Genomic DNA, 14,888 nt, shown 5'->3' with positions numbered 1-14,888 from the left:
CGTAGAAAGCTAAAGTTTTTCCACAATAGCTGACAACCATTTAATTTCTGAGCTTCCGTGGCTCAATGGTTAGCGCGTTCGGCTGTTAACCAATAGGTTGGTGGTTCGAGCCCATCCGGGAGCGGTGTTGTGTGATCTCAAATGTAACGTAGAAAGCCAAAGTTTTTCCACAATACTTGACGACCATTTAATTTTTGGGCTTCCGTGGCGCAATGGTTAGCGCGTTCGGCTGTTAACCAATAGGTTGGTGGTTCGACCCCATCCGGGAGCGGTGTTGTGGGATCTGAAATGTAACGTAGAAAGCCAAAGTTTTTGCACAATAAATGACGACCATTTAATTTTTCGGCTCCCGTGGCGCTATGGTTAGCGCGTTCAGCTGTTAATCGAAAGGTTGGTGGTTCGAGCCCACCCGGGAAAGGTGTTGTGGGGTCTCAAATGTAACGTAGAAAGCTAAAGTTTTTCCACAATAGCTGACAACCATTTAATTTCTGAGCTTCCGTGGCTCAATGGTTAGCGCGTTCGGCTGTTAACCAATAGGTTGGTGGTTCGAGCCCATCCGGGAGCGGTGTTGTGTGATCTCAAATGTAACGTAGAAAGCCAAAGTTTTTCCACAATACTTGACGACCATTTAATTTTTGGGCTTCCGTGGCGCAATGGTTAGCACGTTCGGCTGTTAACCAATAGGTTGGTGGTTCGAGCCCATCCGGGAGCCGTGTTATGAGGTCTCAGATGTGACGTAAAAAGTCAAGGTTTTCCACAATACCTGACAACCATTTAATTTCGGAGCTTCCGTGGCTCAATGGTTAGCGCGTTCGGCTGTTAACCAATAGGTACGTGGTTCGAGCCCACCCGGGAGCGGTGTTGTGGGATCTGAAATGTAACGTAGAAAGCCAAAGTTTTTGCACAATAAATGACGACCATTTAATTTTTGGGCTTCCGTGGCGCAATGGTTAGCGCGTTCGGCTGTTAACCAATAGGTTGGTGGTTCGACCCCATCCGGGAGCGGTGTTGTGAGGTCTCAGATGTGACGTAAAAAGTCAAGGTTTTCCACAATACCTGACAACCATTTAATTTCGGAGCTTCCGTGGCTCAATGGTTAGCGCGTTCGGCTGTTAACCAATAGGTTGGTGGTTCGAGCCCACCCGGGAGCGGTGTTGTGGGATCTGAAATGTAACGTAGAAAGCCAAAGTTTTTGCACAATAAATGACGAGCATTTAACTTTTGGGCTTCCGTGGCGCAATGGTTAGCGCGTTCGGCTGTTAACCAATAGGTTGGTGGTTCGAGCCCATCCGGGAGCGGTGTTGTGAGGTCTCAGATGTGACGTTAAAAGTCAAGGTTTTTACACAATACCTGACGAGCATTTAATTTTTGGGCTCCCGTGGCGCTATGGTTAGCGCGTTCAGCTGTTAATCGAAAGGTTGGTGGTTCGAGCCCACCCGGGAAAGGTGTTGTGGGGTCTCAAATGTAACGTAGAAAGCTAAAGTTTTTCCACAATAGCTGACAACCATTTAATTTCTGAGCTTCCGTGGCTCAATGGTTAGCGCGTTCGGCTGTTAACCAATAGGTTGGTGGTTCGAGCCCATCCGGGAGCGGTGTTGTGTGATCTCAAATGTAACGTAGAAAGCCAAAGTCTTTCCACAATACTTGACGACCATTTAATTTTTGGGCTTCCGTGGCGCAATGGTTAGCACGTTCGGCTGTTAACCAATAGGTTGGTGGTTCGAGCCCATCCGGGAGCCGTGTTGTGAGGTCTCAGATGTGACGTAAAAAGTCAAGGTTTTCCACAATACCTGACAACCATTTAATTTCGGAGCTTCCGTGGCTCAATGGTTAGCGCGTTCGGCTGTTAACCAATAGGTACGTGGTTCGAGCCCACCGGGAGCGGTGTTGTGGGATCTGAAATGTAACGTAGAAAGCCAAAGTTTTTGCACAATAAATGACGACCATTTAAATTTTGGGCTTCCGTGGCGCAATGGTTAGCGCGTTCGGCTGTTAACCAATAGGTTGGTGGTTCGACCCCATCCGGGAGCGGTGTTGTGAGGTCTCAGATGTGACGTAAAAAGTCAAGGTTTTTACATAATACCTGACGAGCATTTAACTTTTGGGCTTCCGTGGCGCAATGGTTAGCGCGTTCGGCTGTTAACCAATAGGTTGGTGGTTCGAGCCCATCCGGGAGCGGTGTTGTGAGGTCTCATATGTGACGTAAAAAGTCAAGGTTTTTACACAATACCTAACGATCATTTAACTTTTGGGCTTCCGTGGCGCAATGGTTAGCGCGTTCGGCTGTTAACCAATAGGTTGGTGGTTCGACCCCATCCGGGAGCGGTGTTGTGAGGTCTCAGATGTGACGTAAAAAGTCAAGGTTTTTACATAATACCTGACGAGCATTTAACTTTTGGGCTTCCGTGGCGCAATGGTTAGCGCGTTCGGCTGTTAACCAATAGGTTGGTGGTTCGAGCCCATCCGGGAGCGGTGTTGTGAGGTCTCAGATGTGACGTAAAAAGTCAAGGTTTTTACACAATACCTGACGAGCATTTAATTTTTGGGCTCCCGTGGCGCAATGGTTAGCACGTTCAGCTGTTAATCGAAAGGTTGGTGGTTCGAGCCCACCCGGGAAAGGTGTTGTGGGGTCTCAAATGTAACGTAGAAAGCTAAAGTTTTTCCACAATAGCTGACAACCATTTAATTTCTGAGCTTCCGTGGCTCAAGGGTTAGCGCGTTCGGCTGTTAACCAATAGGTTGGTGGTTCGAGCCCATCCGGGAGCGGTGTTGTGTGGTCTCAAATGTAACGTAGAAAGCCAAAGTTTTTCCACAATACCTGACGACCATTTAATTTTTGGGCTTCCGTGGCGCAATGGTTAGCACGTTCGGCTGTTAACCAATAGGTTGGTGGTTCGAGCCCATCCGGGAGCCGTGTTGTGAGGTCTCAGATGTGACGTAAAAAGTCAAGGTTTTCCACAATACCTGACAACCATTTAATTTCGGAGCTTCCGTGGCTCAATGGTTAGCGCGTTCGGCTGTTAACCAATAGGTTGGTGGTTCGAGCCCACCCGGGAGCGGTGTTGTGGGATCTGAAATGTAACGTAGAAAGCCAAAGTTTTTGCACAATAAATGACGACCATTTAATTTTTGGGCTTCTGTGGCGCAATGGTTAGCGCGTTCGGCTGTTAGCCAATAGGTTGGTGGTTCGACCCCATCCGGGAGCGGTGTTGTGAGGTCTCAGATGTGACGTAAAAAGTCAAGGTTTTTACATAATACCTGACGAGCATTTCACTTTTGGGCTTCCGTGGCGCAATGGTTAGCGCGTTCGGCTGTTAACCAATAGGTTGGTGGTTCGAGCCCATCCGGGAGCGGTGTTGTGAGGTCTCAGATGTGACGTTAAAAGTCAAGGTTTTTACACAATACCTGACGAGCATTTAATTTTTGGGCTCCCGTGGCGCTATGGTTAGCGCGTTCAGCTGTTAATCGAAAGGTTGGTGGTTCGAGCCCACCCGGGAAAGGTGTTGTGGGGTCTCAAATGTAACGTAGAAAGCTAAAGTTTTTCCACAATAGCTGACAACCATTTAATTTCTGAGCTTCCGTGGCTCAATGGTTAGCGCGTTCGGCTATTAACCAATAGGTTGGTGGTTCGAGCCCATCCGGGAGCGGTGTTGTGTGATCTCAAATGTAACGTAGAAAGCCAAAGTTTTTCCACAATACTTGACGACCATTTAATTTTTGGGCTTCCGTGGGGCAATGGTTAGCGCGTTCGGCTGTTAACCAATAGGTTGGTGGTTCGAGCCCATCCGGGAGCGGTGTTGTGAGGTCTCAGATGTGACGTAAAAAGTCAAGGTTTTTACACAATACCTGACGAGCATTTAACTTTTGGGCTTCCGTGGCGCAATGGTTAGCGCGTTCGGCTGTTAACCAATAGGTTGGTGGTTCGAGCCCACCCGAGAGCGGTGTTGAGGGATCTGAAATGTAACGTAGAAAGCCAAAGTTTTTGCACAATACCTGACGAGCATTTAACTTTTGGGCTTCCGTGGCGCAATGGTTAGCGCGTTCGGCTGTTAACCAATAGGTTGGTGGTTCGAGCCCATCCGGGAGCGGTGTTGTGAGGTCTCAGATGTGACGTTAAAAGTCAAGGTTTTTACACAATACCTGACGAGCATTTAATTTTTGGGCTCCCGTGGCGCTATGGTTAGCGCGTTCAGCTGTTAATCGAAAGGTTGGTGGTTCGAGCCCACCCGGGAAAGGTGTTGTGGGGTCTCAAATGTAACGTAGAAAGCTAAAGTTTTTCCACAATAGCTGACAACCATTTAATTTCTGAGCTTCCGTGGCTCAATGGTTAGCGCGTTCGGCTGTTAACCAATAGGTTGGTGGTTCGAGCCCATCCGGGAGCGGTGTTGTGTGATCTCAAATGTAACGTAGAAAGCCAAAGTCTTTCCACAATACTTGACGACCATTTAATTTTTGGGCTTCCGTGGCGCAATGGTTAGCACGTTCGGCTGTTAACCAATAGGTTGGTGGTTCGAGCCCATCCGGGAGCCGTGTTGTGAGGTCTCAGATGTGACGTAAAAAGTCAAGGTTTTCCACAATACCTGACAACCATTTAATTTCGGAGCTTCCGTGGCTCAATGGTTAGCGCGTTCGGCTGTTAACCAATAGGTACGTGGTTCGAGCCCACCCGGGAGCGGTGTTGTGGGATCTGAAATGTAACGTAGAAAGCCAAAGTTTTTGCACAATAAATGACGACCATTTAAATTTTGGGCTTCCGTGGCGCAATGGTTAGCGCGTTCGGCTGTTAACCAATAGGTTGGTGGTTCGACCCCATCCGGGAGCGGTGTTGTGAGGTCTCAGATGTGACGTAAAAAGTCAAGGTTTTTACATAATACCTGACGAGCATTTAACTTTTGGGCTTCCGTGGCGCAATGGTTAGCGCGTTCGGCTGTTAACCAATAGGTTGGTGGTTCGAGCCCATCCGGGAGCGGTGTTGTGAGGTCTCATATGTGACGTAAAAAGTCAAGGTTTTTACACAATACCTAACGATCATTTAACTTTTGGGCTTCCGTGGCGCAATGGTTAGCGCGTTCGGCTGTTAACCAATAGGTTGGTGGTTCGACCCCATCCGGGAGCGGTGTTGTGAGGTCTCAGATGTGACGTAAAAAGTCAAGGTTTTTACATAATACCTGACGAGCATTTAACTTTTGGGCTTCCGTGGCGCAATGGTTAGCGCGTTCGGCTGTTAACCAATAGGTTGGTGGTTCGAGCCCATCCGGGAGCGGTGTTGTGAGGTCTCAGATGTGACGTAAAAAGTCAAGGTTTTTACACAATACCTGACGAGCATTTAATTTTTGGGCTCCCGTGGCGCAATGGTTAGCACGTTCAGCTGTTAATCGAAAGGTTGGTGGTTCGAGCCCACCCGGGAAAGGTGTTGTGGGGTCTCAAATGTAACGTAGAAAGCTAAAGTTTTTCCACAATAGCTGACAACCATTTAATTTCTGAGCTTCCGTGGCTCAAGGGTTAGCGCGTTCGGCTGTTAACCAATAGGTTGGTGGTTCGAGCCCATCCGGGAGCGGTGTTGTGTGGTCTCAAATGTAACGTAGAAAGCCAAAGTTTTTCCACAATACCTGACGACCATTTAATTTTTGGGCTTCCGTGGCGCAATGGTTAGCACGTTCGGCTGTTAACCAATAGGTTGGTGGTTCGAGCCCATCCGGGAGCCGTGTTGTGAGGTCTCAGATGTGACGTAAAAAGTCAAGGTTTTCCACAATACCTGACAACCATTTAATTTCGGAGCTTCCGTGGCTCAATGGTTAGCGCGTTCGGCTGTTAACCAATAGGTTGGTGGTTCGAGCCCACCCGGGAGCGGTGTTGTGGGATCTGAAATGTAACGTAGAAAGCCAAAGTTTTTGCACAATAAATGACGACCATTTAATTTTTGGGCTTCCGTGGCGCAATGGTTAGCGCGTTCGGCTGTTAACCAATAGGTTGGTGGTTCGACCCCATCCGGGAGCGGTGTTGTGAGGTCTCAGATGTGACGTAAAAAGTCAAGGTTTTTACATAATACCTGACGAGCATTTAACTTTTGGGCTTCCGTGGCGCAATGGTTAGCGCGTTCGGCTGTTAACCAATAGGTTGGTGGTTCGAGCCCATCCGGGAGCGGTGTTGTGAGGTCTCAGATGTGACGTTAAAAGTCAAGGTTTTTACACAATACCTGACGAGCATTTAATTTTTGGGCTCCCGTGGCGCTATGGTTAGCGCGTTCAGCTGTTAATCGAAAGGTTGGTGGTTCGAGCCCACCCGGGAAAGGTGTTGTGGGGTCTCAAATGTAACGTAGAAAGCTAAAGTTTTTCCACAATAGCTGACAACCATTTAATTTCTGAGCTTCCGTGGCTCAATGGTTAGCGCGTTCGGCTATTAACCAATAGGTTGGTGGTTCGAGCCCATCCGGGAGCGGTGTTGTGTGATCTCAAATGTAACGTAGAAAGCCAAAGTTTTTCCACAATACTTGACGACCATTTAATTTTTGGGCTTCCGTGGGGCAATGGTTAGCGCGTTCGGCTGTTAACCAATAGGTTGGTGGTTCGAGCCCATCCGGGAGCGGTGTTGTGAGGTCTCAGATGTGACGTAAAAAGTCAAGGTTTTTACACAATACCTGACGAGCATTTAACTTTTGGGCTTCCGTGGCGCAATGGTTAGCGCGTTCGGCTGTTAACCAATAGGTTGGTGGTTCGAGCCCACCCGAGAGCGGTGTTGAGGGATCTGAAATGTAACGTAGAAAGCCAAAGTTTTTGCACAATACCTGACGAGCATTTAACTTTTGGGCTTCCGTGGCGCAATGGTTAGCGCGTTCGGCTGTTAACCAATAGGTTGGTGGTTCGAGCCCATCCGGGAGCGGTGTTGTGAGGTCTCAGATGTGACGTAAAAAGTCAAGGTTTTTACACAATACCTGACGAGCATTTAATTTTTGGGCTTCCGTGGCACAATGGTTACCGCGTTCAGCTGTTAATCGAAAGGTTGGTGGTTCGAGCCCACCCGGGAGAGGTGTTGTGGGGTCTCAAATGTAACGTAGAAAGCCAAAGTTTTTCCACAATACCTGATAACAATTTAATTTCTGAGCTTCCGTGGCTCAATGGTTAGCGCGTTCGGCTGTTAACCAATAGGTTGGTGGTTCGAGCCCATCCGGGAGCGGTGTTGTGAGGTCTCAGATGTGTCGTAAAATGTCAAGGTTTTTACACAATACCTGACGAGCATTTAACTTTTGGGCTTCCGTGGCGCAATGGTTAGCGCGTTCGGCTGTTAACCAATAGGTTGGTGGTTCGAGCCCATCCGGGAGCGGTGTTGTGAGGTCTCAGATGTGACGTAAAAAGTCAAGTTTTTTGCACAATACCTGACGAGCATTTAGCTTTTGGGCTTCCGTGGCGCAATGGTTAGTGCGTTCGGCTGTTAACCAATAGGTTGGTGGTTCGAGCCCACCCGGGAGCGGTGTTGTGTGATCTCAAATGTAACGTAGAAAGCCAAAGTTTTTCCACAATACCTGACAACCATTTATTTTCTGAGCTTCCGTGGCTCAATGGTTAGCGCGTTCGGCTGTTAACCAATAGGTTGGTGGTTCGAGCCCACCCGGGAGCGGTGTTGTGGGATCTCAAATGTAACGTAGAAAGCCCAAGTTTTTGCACAATAAATGACGACCATTTAATTTTTGGGCTTCCGTGGCGCAATGGTTAGTGCGTTCGGCTGTTAACCAATAGGTTGGTGGTTCGAGCCCACCCGGGAAAGGTGTTGTGGGGTCTCAAATGTAACGTAGAAAGCTAAAGTTTTTCCACAATAGCTGACAACCATTTAATTTCTGAGCTTCCGTGGCTCAATGGTTAGCGCGTTCGGCTGTTAACCAATAGGTTGGTGGTTCGAGCCCATCCGGGAGCGGTGTTGTGTGATCTCAAATGTAATGTAGAAAGCCAAAGTTTTTGCACAATAAATGACGACCATTTAATTTTTGGGCTTCCGTGGCGCAATGGTTAGCGCGTTCGGCTGTTAACCAATAGGTTGGTGGTTCGACCCCATCCGGGAGCGGTGTTGTGAGGTCTCAGATGTGGCGTAAAAAGTCAAGGTTTTTACATAATACCTGACGAGCATTTAACTTTTGGGCTTCCGTGGCGCAATGGTTAGCGCGTTCGGCTGTTAACCAATAGGTTGGTGGTTCGAGCCCATCCGGGAGCGGTGTTGTGAGGTCTCAGATGTGACGTTAAAAGTCAAGGTTTTTACACAATACCTGACGAGCATTTAATTTTTGGGCTCCCGTGGCGTTATGGTTAGCGCGTTCAGCTGTTAATCGAAAGGTTGGTGGTTCGAGCCCACCCGGGAAAGGTGTTGTGGGGTCTCAAATGTAACGTAGAAAGCTAAAGTTTTTCCACAATAGCTGACAACCATTTAATTTCTGAGCTTCCGTGGCTCAAGGGTTAGCGCGTTCGGCTGTTAACCAATAGGGTGGTGGTTCGAGCCCATCCGGGAGCGGTGTTGTGTGGTCTCAAATGTAACGTAGAAAGCCAAAGTTTTTCCACAATACCTGACGACCATTTAATTTTTGGGCTTCCGTGGCGCAATGGTTAGCACGTTCGGCTGTTAACCAATAGGTTGGTGGTTCGAGCCCATCCGGGAGCCGTGTTGTGAGGTCTCAGATGTGACGTAAAAAGTCAAGGTTTTCCACAATACCTGACAACCATTTAATTTCGGAGCTTCCGTGGCTCAATGGTTAGCGCGTTCGGCTGTTAACCAATAGGTTGGTGGTTCGAGCCCACCCGGGAGCGGTGTTGTGGGATCTGAAATGTAACGTAGAAAGCCAAAGTTTTTGCACAATAAATGACGACCATTTAATTTTTGGGCTTCCGTGGCGCAATGGTTAGCGCGTTCGGCTGTTAACCAATAGGTTGGTGGTTCGACCCCATCCGGGAGCGGTGTTGTGAGGTCTCAGATGTGACGTAAAAAGTCAAGGTTTTTACATAATACCTGACGAGCATTTAACTTTTGGGCTTCCGTGGCGCAATGGTTAGCGCGTTCGGCTGTTAACCAATAGGTTGGTGGTTCGAGCCCATCCGGGAGCGGTGTTGTGAGGTCTCAGATGTGACGTTAAAAGTCAAGGTTTTTACACAATACCTGACGAGCATTTAATTTTTGGGCTCCCGTGGCGCTATGGTTAGCGCGTTCAGCTGTTAATCGAAAGGTTGGTGGTTCGAGCCCACCCGGGAAAGGTGTTGTGGGGTCTCAAATGTAACGTAGAAAGCTAAAGTTTTTCCACAATAGCTGACAACCATTTAATTTCTGAGCTTCCGTGGCTCAATGGTTAGCGCGTTCGGCTATTAACCAATAGGTTGGTGGTTCGAGCCCATCCGGGAGCGGTGTTGTGTGATCTCAAATGTAACGTAGAAAGCCAAAGTTTTTCCACAATACTTGACGACCATTTAATTTTTGGGCTTCCGTGGGGCAATGGTTAGCGCGTTCGGCTGTTAACCAATAGGTTGGTGGTTCGAGCCCATCCGGGAGCGGTGTTGTGAGGTCTCAGATGTGACGTAAAAAGTCAAGGTTTTTACACAATACCTGACGAGCATTTAACTTTTGGGCTTCCGTGGCGCAATGGTTAGCGCGTTCGGCTGTTAACCAATAGGTTGGTGGTTCGAGCCCACCCGAGAGCGGTGTTGAGGGATCTGAAATGTAACGTAGAAAGCCAAAGTTTTTGCACAATACCTGACGAGCATTTAACTTTTGGGCTTCCGTGGCGCAATGGTTAGCGCGTTCGGCTGTTAACCAATAGGTTGGTGGTTCGAGCCCATCCGGGAGCGGTGTTGTGAGGTCTCAGATGTGACGTAAAAAGTCAAGGTTTTTACACAATACCTGACGAGCATTTAATTTTTGGGCTTCCGTGGCACAATGGTTACCGCGTTCAGCTGTTAATCGAAAGGTTGGTGGTTCGAGCCCACCCGGGAGAGGTGTTGTGGGGTCTCAAATGTAACGTAGAAAGCCAAAGTTTTTCCACAATACCTGATAACAATTTAATTTCTGAGCTTCCGTGGCTCAATGGTTAGCGCGTTCGGCTGTTAACCAATAGGTTGGTGGTTCGAGCCCATCCGGGAGCGGTGTTGTGAGGTCTCAGATGTGACGTAAAATGTCAAGGTTTTTACACAATACCTGACGAGCATTTAACTTTTGGGCTTCCGTGGCGCAATGGTTAGCGCGTTCGGCTGTTAACCAATAGGTTGGTGGTTCGAGCCCATCCGGGAGCGGTGTTGTGAGGTCTCAGATGTGACGTAAAAAGTCAAGTTTTTTGCACAATACCTGACGAGCATTTAGCTTTTGGGCTTCCGTGGCGCAATGGTTAGTGCGTTCGGCTGTTAACCAATAGGTTGGTGGTTCGAGCCCACCCGGGAGCGGTGTTGTGTGATCTCAAATGTAACGTAGAAAGCCAAAGTTTTTCCACAATACCTGACAACCATTTAATTTCTGAGCTTCCGTGGCTCAATGGTTAGCGCGTTCGGCTGTTAACCAATAGGTTGGTGGTTCGAGCCCACCCGGGAGCGGTGTTGTGGGATCTCAAATGTAACGTAGAAAGCCCAAGTTTTTGCACAATAAATGACGACCATTTAATTTTTGGGCTTCCGTGGCGCAATGGTTAGTGCGTTCGGCTGTTAACCAATAGGTTGGTGGTTCGAGCCCACCCGGGAAAGGTGTTGTGGGGTCTCAAATGTAACGTAGAAAGCTAAAGTTTTTCCACAATAGCTGACAACCATTTAATTTCTGAGCTTCCGTGGCTCAATGGTTAGCGCGTTCGGCTGTTAACCAATAGGTTGGTGGTTCGAGCCCATCCGGGAGCGGTGTTGTGTGATCTCAAATGTAACGTAGAAAGCCAAAGTTTTTGCACAATAAATGACGACCATTTAATTTTTGGGCTTCCGTGGCGCAATGGTTAGCGCGTTCGGCTGTTAACCAATAGGTTGGTGGTTCGACCCCATCCGGGAGCGGTGTTGTGAGGTCTCAGATGTGGCGTAAAAAGTCAAGGTTTTTACATAATACCTGACGAGCATTTAACTTTTGGGCTTCCGTGGCGCAATGGTTAGCGCGTTCGGCTGTTAACCAATAGGTTGGTGGTTCGAGCCCATCCGGGAGCGGTGTTGTGAGGTCTCAGATGTGACGTTAAAAGTCAAGGTTTTTACACAATACCTGACGAGCATTTAATTTTTGGGCTCCCGTGGCGTTATGGTTAGCGCGTTCAGCTGTTAATCGAAAGGTTGGTGGTTCGAGCCCACCCGGGAAAGGTGTTGTGGGGTCTCAAATGTAACGTAGAAAGCTAAAGTTTTTCCACAATAGCTGACAACCATTTAATTTCTGAGCTTCCGTGGCTCAATGGTTAGCGCGTTCGGCTGTTAACCAATAGGTTGGTGGTTCGACCCCATCCGGGAGCGGTGTTGTGAGGTCTCAGATGTGGCGTAAAAAGTCAAGGTTTTTACATAATACCTGACGAGCATTTAACTTTTGGGCTTCCGTGGCGCAATGGTTAGCGCGTTCGGCTGTTAACCAATAGGTTGGTGGTTCGAGCCCACCCGGGAGCGGTGTTGTGAGGTCTCAGATGTGGCGTAAAAAGTCAAGGTTTTTACATAATACCTGACGAGCATTTAACTTTTGGGCTTCCGTGGCGCAATGGTTAGCGCGTTCGGCTGTTAACCAATAGGTTGGTGGTTCGAGCCCATCCGGGAGCGGTGTTGTGAGGTCTCAGATGTGACGTTAAAAGTCAAGGTTTTTACACAATACCTGACGAGCATTTAATTTTTGGGCTCCCGTGGCGTTATGGTTAGCGCGTTCAGCTGTTAATCGAAAGGTTGGTGGTTCGAGCCCACCCGGGAAAGGTGTTGTGGGGTCTCAAATGTAACGTAGAAAGCTAAAGTTTTTCCACAATAGCTGACAACCATTTAATTTCTGAGCTTCCGTGGCTCAATGGTTAGCGCGTTCGGCTGTTAACCAATAGGTTGGTGGTTCGACCCCATCCGGGAGCGGTGTTGTGAGGTCTCAGATGTGGCGTAAAAAGTCAAGGTTTTTACATAATACCTGACGAGCATTTAACTTTTGGGCTTCCGTGGCGCAATGGTTAGCGCGTTCGGCTGTTAACCAATAGGTTGGTGGTTCGAACCCATCCGGGAGCGGTGTTGTGAGGTCTCAGATGTGACGTTAAAAGTCAAGGTTTTTACACAATACCTGACGAGCATTTAATTTTTGGGCTCCCGTGGCGTTATGGTTAGCGCGTTCAGCTGTTAATCGAAAGGTTGGTGGTTCGAGCCCACCCGGGAAAGGTGTTGTGGGGTCTCAAATGTAACGTAGAAAGCTAAAGTTTTTCCACAATAGCTGACAACCATTTAATTTCTGAGCTTCCGTGGCTCAATGGTTAGCGCGTTCGGCTGTTAACCAATAGGTTGGTGGTTCGAGCCCATCCGGGAGCGGTGTTGTGTGATCTCAAATGTAACGTAGAAAGCCAAAGTTTTTCCACAATACTTGACGACCATTTAATTTTTGGGCTTCCGTGGCGCAATGGTTAGCACGTTCGGCTGTTAACCAATAGGTTGGTGGTTCGAGCCCATCCGGGAGCCGTGTTGTGAGGTCTCAGATGTGACGTAAAAAGTCAAGGTTTTCCACAATACCTGACAACCATTTAATTTCGGAGCTTCCGTGGCTCAATGGTTAGCGCGTTCGGCTGTTAACCAATAGGTTGGTGGTTCGAGCCCACCCGGGAGCGGTGTTGTGGGATCTGAAATGTAACGTAGAAAGCCAAAGTTTTTGCACAATAAATGACGACCATTTAATTTTTGGGCTTCCGTGGCGCAATGGTTAGCGCGTTCGGCTGTTTACCAATAGGTTGGTGGTTCGACCCCATCCGGGAGCGGTGTTGTGAGGTCTCAGATGTGACGTAAAAAGTCAAGGTTTTTACATAATACCTGACGAGCATTTAACTTTTGGGCTTCCGTGGCGCAATGGTTAGCGCGTTCGGCTGTTAACCAATAGGTTGGTGGTTCAAGCCCATCCGGGAGCGGTGTTGTGAGGTCTCAGATGTGACGTTAAAAGTCAAGGTTTTTACACAATACCTGACGAGCATTTAATTTTTGGGCTCCCGTGGCGCTATGATTAGCGCGTTCAGCTGTTAATCGAAAGGTTGGTGGTTCGAGCCCACCCGGGAAAGGTGTTGTGGGGTCTCAAATGTAACGTAGAAAGCTAAAGTTTTTCCACAATAGCTGACAACCATTTAATTTCTGAGCTTCCGTGGCTCAATGGTTAGCGCGTTCGGCTATTAACCAATAGGTTGGTGGTTCGAGCCCATCCGGGAGCGGTGTTGTGTGATCTCAAATGTAACGTAGAAAGCCAAAGTTTTTCCACAATACTTGACGACCATTTAATTTTTGGGCTTCCGTGGCGCAATGGTTAGCACGTTCGGCTGTTAACCAATAGGTTGGTGGTTCGAGCCCATCCGGGAGCCGTGTTGTGAGGTCTCAGATGTGACGTAAAAAGTCAAGGTTTTCCACAATACCTGACAACCATTTAATTTCGGAGCTTCCGTGGCTCAATGGTTAGCGCGTTCGGCTGTTAACCAATAGGTACGTGGTTCGAGCCCACCCGGGAGCGGTGTTGTGGGATCTCAAATGTAACGTAGAAAGCCAAAGTTTTTGCACAATAAATGACGACCATTTAATTTTTGGGCTTCCGTGGCGCAATGGTTAGCGCGTTCGGCTGTTAACCAATAGGTTGGTGGTTCGACCCCATCCGGGAGCGGTGTTTTGAGGTCTCAGATGTGACGTAAAAAGTCAAGGTTTTTACATAATACCTGACGAGCATTCAACTTTTGGGCTTCCGTGGCGCATTGGTTTGCGCGTTCGGCTGTTAACCAATAGGTTGGTGGTTCGAGCCCATCCGGGAGCGGTGTTGTGAGGTCTCAGATGTGACGTAAAAAGTCAAGGTTTTTACACAATACCTAACGATCATTTAACTTTTGGGCTTCCGTGGGGCAATGGTTAGCGCGTTCGGCTGTTAACCAATAGGTTGGTGGTTCGAGCCCATCCGGGAGCGGTGTTGTGAGGTCTCAGATGTGACGTAAAAAGTCAAGGTTTTTACACAATACCTGACGAGCATTTAACTTTTGGGCTTCCGTGGCGCAATGGTTAGCGCGTTCGGCTGTTAACCAATAGGTTGGTGGTTCGAGCCCACCCGGGAGCGGTGTTGTGGGATCTCAAATGTAACGTAGAAAGCCAAAGTTTTTGCACAATAAATGACGACCATTTAATTTTTGGGCTTCCGTGGCGCAATGGTTAGCGCGTTCGGCTGTTAACCAATAGGTTGGTGGTTCGACCCCATCCGGGAGCGGTGTTTTGAGGTCTCAGATTTGACGTAAAAAGTCAAGGTTTTTACACAATACCTGACGAGCATTTAACTTTTGGGCTTCCGTGGCGCAATGGTTAGCGCGTTCGGCTGTTAACCAATAGGTTGGTGGTTCGAGCCCATCCGGGAGCGGTGTTGTGAGGTCTCAGATGTGACGTAAAAAGTCAAGGTTTTTACACAATACCTGACGAGCATTTAACTTTTGGGCTTCCGTGGCGCTATGTTTAGCGCGTTCGGCTGTTAACCAATAGGTTGGTGGTTCGAGCCCATCCGGGAGCGGTGTTGTGAGGTCTCAGATGTGACGTTAAAAGTCAAGGTTTTTACACAATACCTGACGAGCATTTAATTTTTGGGCTCCCGTGGCGTTATGGTTAGCGCGTTCAGCTGTTAATCGAAAGGTTGGTGGTTCGAGCCCACCCGGGAAAGGTGTTGTGGGGTCTCAAATGTAAAGTAGAAAGCTAAAGTTTTTCCACAATAGCTGACAACCATTTAATTTCTGA

The 14,888-nt window shown here is 48.2% G+C and overlaps 4 non-coding genes across 4 annotated transcripts; all 4 read left to right on the top strand.

Annotated features, from left to right (window-relative positions):
- Positions 1-3,574: 3,574 nt before the first annotated feature.
- Positions 3,575-3,647, top strand: TRNAN-AUU (transfer RNA asparagine (anticodon AUU)). The gene has a single exon. It is a non-coding gene; the product is annotated as a tRNA-Asn (tRNA).
- A 2,718-nt stretch (positions 3,648-6,365) lies between these two features.
- TRNAN-AUU (transfer RNA asparagine (anticodon AUU)) lies at positions 6,366-6,438 on the top strand. The gene has a single exon. It is a non-coding gene; the product is annotated as a tRNA-Asn (tRNA).
- Positions 6,439-9,304: 2,866 nt separating this feature from the next.
- On the top strand, positions 9,305-9,377 carry TRNAN-AUU (transfer RNA asparagine (anticodon AUU)). Its single transcript has one exon. It is a non-coding gene; the product is annotated as a tRNA-Asn (tRNA).
- Positions 9,378-13,272: 3,895 nt separating this feature from the next.
- TRNAN-AUU (transfer RNA asparagine (anticodon AUU)) lies at positions 13,273-13,345 on the top strand. Its single transcript has one exon. It is a non-coding gene; the product is annotated as a tRNA-Asn (tRNA).
- The last annotated feature ends 1,543 nt before the right edge of the window (positions 13,346-14,888 follow it).

The sequence above is a fragment of the Phalangium opilio genome, unplaced genomic scaffold (genome assembly GCF_054372755.1).
Source record: "Phalangium opilio isolate 3A_F unplaced genomic scaffold, DU_Popi_V2 ptg000019l_1, whole genome shotgun sequence".
Classification (NCBI taxonomy): domain Eukaryota; kingdom Metazoa; phylum Arthropoda; class Arachnida; order Opiliones; family Phalangiidae; genus Phalangium; species Phalangium opilio.
The sequence above is the reverse complement of the archived record's forward strand: the minus strand, read 5'-3'. Positions and strand labels throughout refer to the sequence as shown.